The sequence below is a fragment of the Peromyscus californicus genome, unplaced genomic scaffold (assembly GCF_007827085.1).
Source record: "Peromyscus californicus insignis strain IS unplaced genomic scaffold, ASM782708v3 Scaffold_9__1_contigs__length_137607984, whole genome shotgun sequence".
Taxonomy (NCBI): Eukaryota; Metazoa; Chordata; class Mammalia; order Rodentia; family Cricetidae; genus Peromyscus; species Peromyscus californicus.
In genome coordinates this window covers 7,031,652-7,041,430 of record NW_026294617.1, presented here as the reverse complement: position 1 = coordinate 7,041,430, position 9,779 = coordinate 7,031,652, and positions in this window count along the sequence as shown.

Here is a 9,779-nt window from a genome sequence, read left to right as displayed (position 1 = left end):
TGCTCACTTACTCCTCTCTCTTCCTCCGAAAAGGTGAGTCCTCCTATTGGGGGGTGGGGTGGACAGCAGAGCCTGGTACATTTAGTTGAGGCAGGACCAAGCTCCTCCCCTCTGCATCAAGGGTGAGCAAGGTGTCCATCCATAGATAATGGGCTCCAGAAAGCCAGCTCATGCACTGGGGATAGATCCTGATCACACTGCCAGGGGCCCCTCAAACAGACCCAGCTACACAACTGTCTCCCTTATGCAGGGGGTCTAGTGTGGTCCCATGCAGTTTCCACAGCTGTTGGTCAAAGGTTCGTGAGTTCCTATGAGCTTGGTTCAGTTGTCTCTGTAGAATTCCCACTCATGATCTTGACACCCCCTCCCCCAAGTCCTTGCTCATATAATCCCTCTTCCCTCTCTTGGACTGGGCCCCTTGGGCTCAGCCTGGAGCTTGGTTGTGGATCTCTGCATCTGATGAGCAAACCTTTAAACAGCTAACCTACACCTGAATCCTCTGCACACGGCTCTCAGTTGGCTCCATCCGCTTCTCAGGTCATGAAAACCAAGCATGAAACTTGCAGCCAGTCAAAGGTTTGTCTGACCAGGAACTGCATTCAGCCTCCCTAGAGCTCTAAAACGCTGATGCTTGCACTGTAGCGGGCATTTTTACTGAGTTTTTCTGTTCCTACTTGACTTACTAGCTGCTCAAGGCCTGCTTACCAGCAGGCAGAAACTCTTCAAGGAGCCAGATGCATATATTTATCTTTCTCAGGCACTATGGAAATTCAAGCTCCACATTGGTATGCCAAAATGTTGTTGTTTTTTATTCTCTAGGCTCCTCTGGCTCTTTTGGGGGCCTGCCGCCCATCTCCCAAATAAATCACACACAGAGGCTTATTCTTAATTATAAATGCCTGGCCTTATCTTGACTTGTTTCTTGCCAGCTTTCCTTAAATTATCTACCTTTTGCCTCTGGGCTTTTCTTACTTCTGTAAATCTTACTCTTACTCCATGGCTTGCTGTGTAGCTGGGTGGCTGGCCCCTGGAGTCCTCTTTCTTCTCTGGCTTTTTCCTTCTCTCTTCCCAAGTTATCCTTCTATTTATCCTCTCTCTGCCTGCCAGCCCCATCTATCCTTTCTCCTGCCTTAGTATTGACCATTCGGCTCTTTATTAGACCATCAGGTGTTTTAAACAGGCACAGCAGCACAGCTTCACAGAGTTAAACAAATGTAACAAAAACAAAAATGACACTCATTAAAATAGTATTTTACAATAGGAGACAGCCCATCCTGCTATGATTCTTGCTTCTGAGGTCTCACTGGTAGAATTACTTACATACACATTTCCTTTTGTTGTTTTGTTTTGTTTTGTTGAGACAGGGTTTCCTGTAGCCCAGGATGGCCTTGAGTGCACTATGTAGTCATGTTTGGCCTTGAACTCCTCATATTCATGCTCCTGCCTCTAATTGCTAGGTAGGATTCAGGCATGCATCACTACTTCTGGAAGCATCTGTATTTCTAACAAGTTTTTTTTTTCTCCTAGCACAATGTTGAGTTCCTCTCAGTATACTTTGTTTCATTTTCTTCTTATTTAATTTTTAATGTATGGGTGTTTGGCCTACATGTATGTCTGCACACCAACATAGTTGCTTGGTATACACGGAAGCCAAAAGAGGGCATCTGAGCCCCTGGAACCGTAGTTACAGATGGTTGTGAGCTGCCGTGTGGGTGCTGGGAGTTGAACCTGAGTCCTCTGCAGGAGCAGCCAGTGCTCTCAACCACTGAACCATTTTCTTTTGCCCCTCTTATTTAGTTTTTCTTTCTTTTGTATTAATTTTTTTCATGCAAGTATGTATTATACATTGAGCAATTAATTTCCCCTTGTATATTCTTACTCTTCTCTTTCTCATTTTTTTAAACTAGTAAAAATTTTTTTATATTATGGTATACAACATAGTATTTTGAAATACATGTTATAGAACACATTAATCAAGTAGTTAGCATATATATTACCCCACATAACCAACAATATAAACTTTTGCATAATTCATGTATCTTCTCACTAGCCAATTCCCTAGATATTTCTGCTTTTTGTTGTTTGTTTTTTGAAACAAGATCTCATATAGCTCAGTACAGCCTCAAACTTCTGATCCTCCTACCACCACCTCCCAAGTCCTGGGGCTGCAAGCAAGTGCTCACACTCTATGGAGCCATAGCTGATACCAAAATTAGTATTTGTTTCCTGTTGGTGACCATTAAATTGTGGTGACTTAAATACAAACTGATGGTGGATTGTGTGTGTGTGGCTAGCCTACTCTACACATCCGGCCTTTCATCTAACCAAACAGAACATGCTTCCCCGCCCCCAATCTCCATAGGTTCCCTTAGTTTGGAGATGAGAAGTGCAGTAGTGATCTGACACCAGGTCAGTGGGGCAGGCTTCTAGAGGCTCTAGGAGAAAACCCCTTCCTCCTCTCTTCCATCTCAGAGGTTTGGGCTGTTTCCTGGCCTGTGACTGTCACTCCAGTCTGTGGTCATGTCATCAGATTACTTTTCCTCCTGTGAGAACAACTCTGGTTACATCAGCATATTCCCACCTGATATTCCTAGAACTTCTCATCTCAAGGTCCACACTCACTTCTACAGAGTCCCTTCCCATGTAACATACAGATTTCTGGGCTTTGGGAGCCTGGCATCTTAGTTAGGTCGACAGATGATGGAGTCTGTGTCAACATTAGTACTTCATCTTTGTTCATATAGTAGTAATTGTGAAGTTCCAAAAGCAATAAATAGTTTAAAAGTCTCTGCTATGTTATTTTTGCCATTTTTTATTGGATAAAACCAATTATATATCCAAACCTAAAGTCATTATGGGAAGGCATTACTACATAGAGGTCCAGGTTTTAGATAACTTGAGCAAACTGGAACTCATTACTATGGTAACTTTCATAGACACTGTTTTAGAAAAATATAATTTGCTAGCATTAGAGATGGAAAACATCCCCATAAACACTAACGAGAAGGAATCATCATGTAAGAGGAATCAGGCCAAGTGGATTCAGTGGTGGATTCTGACTCTAATAGTTAATGACAAATTAAAGCCAATCTTACCTGGTGTGTGAAGCCCTAGGTTCAATTCCTGACAACAAATGCAACTTATACAACTTCTTAGGAACTAAAAAAAAATGGAATTGATGAATTCTGCACACTTTTGAGCATCTTAAAGGCTAATATTATGTGAGAATTCATGCAGAATTTCAAAATAAAATATTAACAAATGAAATTTTGTATTATACGAAAGAATTCCATATGACCAAGCCGGGTTTCTGTAGTGTATTCAAGATTACTTAATTTTAGATTTTTCCACTTTCACATGGAAACTTACATTATCTAAATAGAAAAATATTTGGTATATGTGGTGTACATCAGTGCATCAAACCAGGAGAAAAACTATCACGATTGATTTTGAAAGTTTTTAGCTAATTCAATACAAGAATATTAAATAATTATTAATAAAAAGGAGCAGATGGGGCTGAGGAAATGACTCAGTTGACAAAATGCTTGTTCCCAAGCCAGAGACCTGTGTTTGGATCCCTAGCACTCACTAAAAACTTAAGTGTGGTGGTACACACCTCTAATTCTCGGGAGGAGGCAGGCACACCATTAGAGCTCACCACCTAGCCAGCCTAGCAAGCCTAGCCCTTTTGGTGAGGTCCAGAAATGAAGGAACTTGAATCAAAGGTTAAGGTATATACACACATGTACACACACATGCAAAATGAAGCCAAAAGGTAAACAGACTGAAAAATACATGCAACATCTGTGATGTCAGCTTAATGATTTTAATCCAGAAAAGCTTTATAGTATCAAGATGTAATTATCAAGATCAATGGACAAGTCATTACCAGACAAATGAGTAATCAGTGAATGTGCGAAAAGTTACTCATTGTAATTAGCAAATGAGACTACTAAAAATGAAGTAATGCTACTTTAAAAATCAAGTATTCAGATATTGCAAGGTATGATGTGCTACTGGCAAGGGTGTGCTGTGTATCACAACTTGCATAAACAATTCTCAATTGAATACAGAGATCCAGACACTATGCAGAGAGTAAGAGACCTTGGAACATTCAGTCCTAAATGGAATGTCTCCATCAAATCCCTCCCCTCAGAGCTCAGGGAACCCCACAGAAGAGGAGGTGGAAAGAGTGTAAGAGCCAGAGGATGGAGGAAACAGGAGAACAAGGTCCTCTGAATCAACTGAGCAAAACTCATATGAACTCACAGAGACTGCAGCAGCATGCACAGGGCCTGCACTGGTATGCTCCGGGTCCTCTGTGTATATTATGGCTTCCAGCTTAGTGTTTTTATGGGACTCTCGAGTGTGCAAACGAATGGGTCTCTGTTTCTTGTGCCTTCTCTTTGGCTCTTTTTCTTCTGTTGGTTTGTCTTGTCCAACTTCAATGTGATAATTTTTGTTTTGTCTTATTTTATTTTGCTATATTTTAATATATCTCTTAGAAATCTTTTTTTTCTAATAAGAGACAGTTAGGGAATCAATCCCAATGGGAGAAAGTGAGGAGGAACTGGGAGAAGTAGAGGGAAGATAAACCATAATTAGGATATATTACATGAGAAAAGAATTTATTTTCAATAAAAGGAAAAAGAAATCCAAAATCCCAAATGCCCCAAATTGGGACTCCTGCCAGCATAGCACCGAAGTACTAAGGTCCACTATCAGACTCTTTCCAGCATACATTTATTTGTTTGTTTGTTTGTTTACTGAAGGGCACATGCAAAGGTCAGATAACAACTCCACACCTAACCTCTCCTTTTCAGGATACATTTGTTTGTTTACTGAGGGACATGAGCATGCTACAACACACATGCAGTGTTGTTGGGGGTTTTTGCTCTCTTGGGGGGCCTGCCACCCAGCTCCCAAATAAATTACACACAGAGGCTTATTCTTAATTATAAATTCCTGGCCTTATCTTGGCTTGTTTCTTGCCTGCTTTCCTTAACTTATATTATCCCACCTACCTTTTGCCTCTGGGCTTTTCCCATTCCCTTACTTCTGTAAATCTTACTCTTACTCTGTGGCTTGCTGTGTAGCTGGATAGCTGGCCCCTGGAGTCCTCCTCCTTCTCTGGCTACTTCTTTTTTCCTCCCAGATTTCTCTTTCTATATATTCTCTGCCTTCCAGTACCACCTATCATTTCTCCTGTCTCACTATTGGCCATTCAGTTCTTTATTAGACCATCAGGTGTTTTAGACAGACACAGTAACACAGCTTCACAGAGTTAAACAAATGCAACACAAACAAAAGCAATACACCTTAAAATAATATTCTACAACAGTACAGAGTTCAGAGAAAAACTTTAAGGTGTAGGTTCTTGCCTTCGACCATGTAGGTCCCAGATATTAACCACAGGTTGTCTGGCTTAGCAGCAAATTCCTTACCTAATGAGCCATCTTGCCACCTCACACCTTACCTCTCTAGGTAAACTGAAAATGCTGTATAAAACTGCCTTCAATCTCAGTGAATACAGTATACATGATACATTATTTTCATGTTTCTTTGCATTTAGGTTACATCCTCAATATATCTCATTGTGTGTCCACAGATATTCCTAAATATGAAACAGATCAAGAATTTATTTCCAATAGATACTCAACCAGAATAGCCTCAAGGAGTACTTTCTGGCATAGACGGGATTTCTTGTTTCTCTCCATTGTTTTATTTAGCTTACTAGTTGCAAACACTCGAAAACTGGAAGATATGGAAAGATATTATTTTTCACATATTATTCCGGGAGTGACCCATGATAACCAGGCCTATGTCTCAGAAGCCCTACAGGCATACACTCGGCCTTTTGGTCCAAGGCATGCCCTGGCCCAGCTGCTACAGTCAGGTAGGTATCGATTTCAGTTTCTGTCTGCACACCCTCCAGACTGTTGCCATTGCATTTAACTAGGCAAAGATGTGTTACATTTGTTTATGCTGCAGAATATTACTTTAACTTTGTAAACGTTTGTTACTTTTGTTTAAATTGCATTTGTTTAATGATGTAAGGATGTGTGTTTAATTATGTACAGATGTTGCATCTGTTTCACCTTGCCTGCTTCAGGCACCTGATTGGTCTAATAAAGAGCTGAACATCCAATATCTAGGCAGAGAAAGGATAGGCGGGGCTGGTGGGCAGAGAGAATAGGAGGAGAAATCTAGGCAAGAGAAAACCAAGAAGGATGAGAGAGAAGAGAGGAGAGAGCAAGGAGACGCCCGGGGCCAGAAGCCAGGCAGACACCAATCATCAGACATAGAGAAGCAGTAAAAGTAAGATGTACAGAAGGAAGGAAGGAAATAAGCCCCGAGGCAAAGGGTAGATACAGAGAAATAGGCTCATTTAAGTTAAAAGAGCTAGCCAGAAACATGCCTAAACTAGGCTGAGCATTGAAAACTAATAAGTCTGTGTCATGATTTGGGATCTGGTTGGTGGCCTAAAAGAAAACGTCTGGTACAGAATTTATTTCTTCTCTGCATGTGGGTGCTGTATTTAGGGTTACATCAATATTCTTTGTAAAGTGTTTGCAAAGGATTTCTAAGCTTTTATTCTTTCAAAAAATAAAATTGTTCATCAGAGATTTCTTTAAATTGTTGTTTTTATGTACAATCCCATAGCATGGCTATGTGCTTTGCCCATTTTCTTATCATCAGCCTCCAGACGGCAACTTGCTGCGTTACTGGAGGGTATGTTTGTCTTAAGGTTCTGCTAGAATTGTTCATGAGAAAGCATGCAGTGCACACACTTCTGAGGGTGTTCTGCAAAGCATACAGTGGCTCTCTTAACTAGTAAGTTCAGTGAAGCTTGGCCCAGACATATCACATACCTCATATCCTTGTATTCATTTCTTTGCATTTTACATACACTGTACATGCATGTTTATACATATCAAATTGTCTTCAGGATGTAAGCCCTTGAATGATTTAACACTTCACATACTGCATGCTCAAAGATCTTCACAATCTATATTTTGTATCTAGACTACATAATGAACAGCAAGTAAGACTGACATTCCCTAATCCTTTCCATGCCATTTTACATGACTTACTGTGACATCAGCATCCACCCTACCACCTGAGCCTGAGTCAGGCTGAGCCTGAGCCCTGGTCTCCTCTCCAGCAAGCTCATCTCTCTTCATCATTCCTTCTCCTAGCACTTTGATCCCACGTTCTTAAGGTGGATTTTATAAGTGAATCCATTCCTCATCTGTAGTCCATTGCCAGGCTTTACTTGAGACATGCACAAGTCTCTCCTGGATCTGCATGGTGGCCTTCAGTTCTAACCTGAGACTCACAAAAGCAGAACCTGGAACAAAGGCTTCTGCTCAGGTTTATCTGCCTAGTTCATCCTGAGGAGAGACAGAAGGGAAAGCCAACACAGTTTGCTTTATTGAGCTGGCCACCATTATAAACCACTGCTGCCCAGCCCTGTGGGAACACCCTGCCAGACATGTGAAAAGGAGAGAGGCAGAGAGCTCTCTCAGCCTTCAAACCCACAGTTCAAGAGCATGACTTCAGTCCTTTGTGAGCCTAGGTTGTACTTGCATGAAGACCCAGCAACTCTGACACCTCAAAGGCTTGGAAGTCCCCAAGGCACATCCTCCATCCTGGCTTCAGCAAAAGTGATGACATCTGAAAGGCTCAGAAGTGTCCAGTGGAAGGGCCCTGACCACTTCCATGCCCTTCCTGTTCATCTTTTATAGCCAGAGTCTTTGTAAAAGAAAATGAGTGTGCTATTTTCCTGCTTAAAATCTTTTGGTCTCTCCTGAAGCTTTCTGGGGTGGGTGAGGCTCCTTGGCAGATCACAAGGCCCCTCCTTCCTTCCTGGAGCCATCATCACTGATTCCCATGTAGACGCTGCTCCCTACAATGTGCCCTGCTTGAGTCCTGCCTCTCCTCTGCTGTTCCCTCTCCCAAGGATGCCTGTCTTCTTTGCTTGCTTTTTTCTTCAAAAAGCCTTACATGAATATGCTCTTTTCCCCGGGGTGGGATAGCTTTTTATAACTTCCAACATCATTTATTGTTTCCTTTAAGCATAGAATTTATGTCATTACACATGGAGGCAAGGGCTCTACCACTGAGTTATATCCCGTTCCCAGCTTCACCTAATTTACTTATCAAACAAACACAGCCAGCTCCTAGCTCAGAACCCGACAGACCATAGGTGTTCAACAACTGTTTAAATTGCTGCAGCATCAATGGGAAAGCTGATAGAGGGGCAAGTGGAGAGCTCCATTTGATACATGCCTCAATACATGCTTAGGGTGTCCCTTCTCAGAAGTGGTAATCTGATGTCTCCACAACACCTGCTTTGGGAGGAATAGGGATTTAATTTTTTTAAAATCACATTTACTTATCTATCTATCTATCTATCTATCTATCTATCTATCTATCTATCTATCTATCTATCTATCGATCGGTGTGTGTGTGTGTGTGTGTGTGTGTGTGTGTGTGTGTGTGTGCCTGTGCATGCCATGGCACATGTGTAGGTCACAGCTTGTGGGTGTCAGTTCCCTCCACCATGTGGATCCTTGTGCCTTGAAGACAGGCCACCAGGCTTGGTGGCACGCGCATTTACCCTCAGCCATCCCTTGAGTCCCAGCAGCAAGGATTTTGAGCATTATGGGAAAGAATGTTAGTTAAAGAGATGGGAAGAGGACTCCAAGTCGGCACATCACAGAGACACTTGCAAATTAATATGTATTGTAAAACTAGTCACAGCAGCTAAGTTATGGAAACTAACCTAGGTGCCCAACAAATGGATAACAAAAATGTGGTGTGTACACAGTGGAGTTTTTCACCTATAGAGAACTGAGTTGTGTGGCTTGCAGGAAAACGGACACGCCTAGAGATCATCATATTAAGTAAGTTAAACCTGTCTGAGACAGATAGATGCTTTCTCTCACATCTCATACATTTTATATTGACACACAAAATCATGTGTGTGTGTGTGTATGGATTAGAAGTGAAACTGTCTAAGGAACAAGGGGGATTAGTGGGGAGATGGAGGAGTGAGAAACAGAACGCAAGAGAGATAGAGGAGAATGTGCAATAAAAACTTGTGTGAAAATGCCCATATATAACTACCCTGTATAGTGAACATACATAATGAAAATCAAGGGGCAGAAGGAAGTGGTGGCCTGGTGGTCTTGGAATGGTCCTCTATGGTCATGAGCCTATAAGAAGTGGGAAAACTGAAAACTGACAGATGTGTAGCAGCCTTTGGGAGAGCCTCAGTGCTCCACACTAGTCTTCTTCATGAGTTGTAGCCACGAGCAGCCATGTGAGCTCAGATGGACATAGGCCAGTGTCATTTGTGCCAGGTTGAAAATATAACATAAGGCATTAGCACTATACCTCCCCAAAGCCAGATTCTTGCTGCCAAGAGGTGTGGTGTTGCTATCACTCAGGGAAGTGTGGGAAAAACTTGGGGAAACAGTGTAGGCTCAGAGATTACTTTCTTAACTTCCAAATCTGCCAGGCTGAATTCATTTGCAAAAGAATAGTCAGTTTGATAGGCTTGGCTTTGGCAATTTCAGCTTTCATAGACTTAATTTTTGCCAAATTGATTATAATTTTATTTTTAAAAGAATAGTATGATGTAATTGGAAGTTTTTCTGTGTCCTGCCTGGTCCCGCAGCTGCTCAGACCCAAATAAGCATACAGAGGCTTATATTGTAGCGGTAACGCCCGCGTTACTGATACCCATGCACCATGTCCGAGCGAGGGGCTGC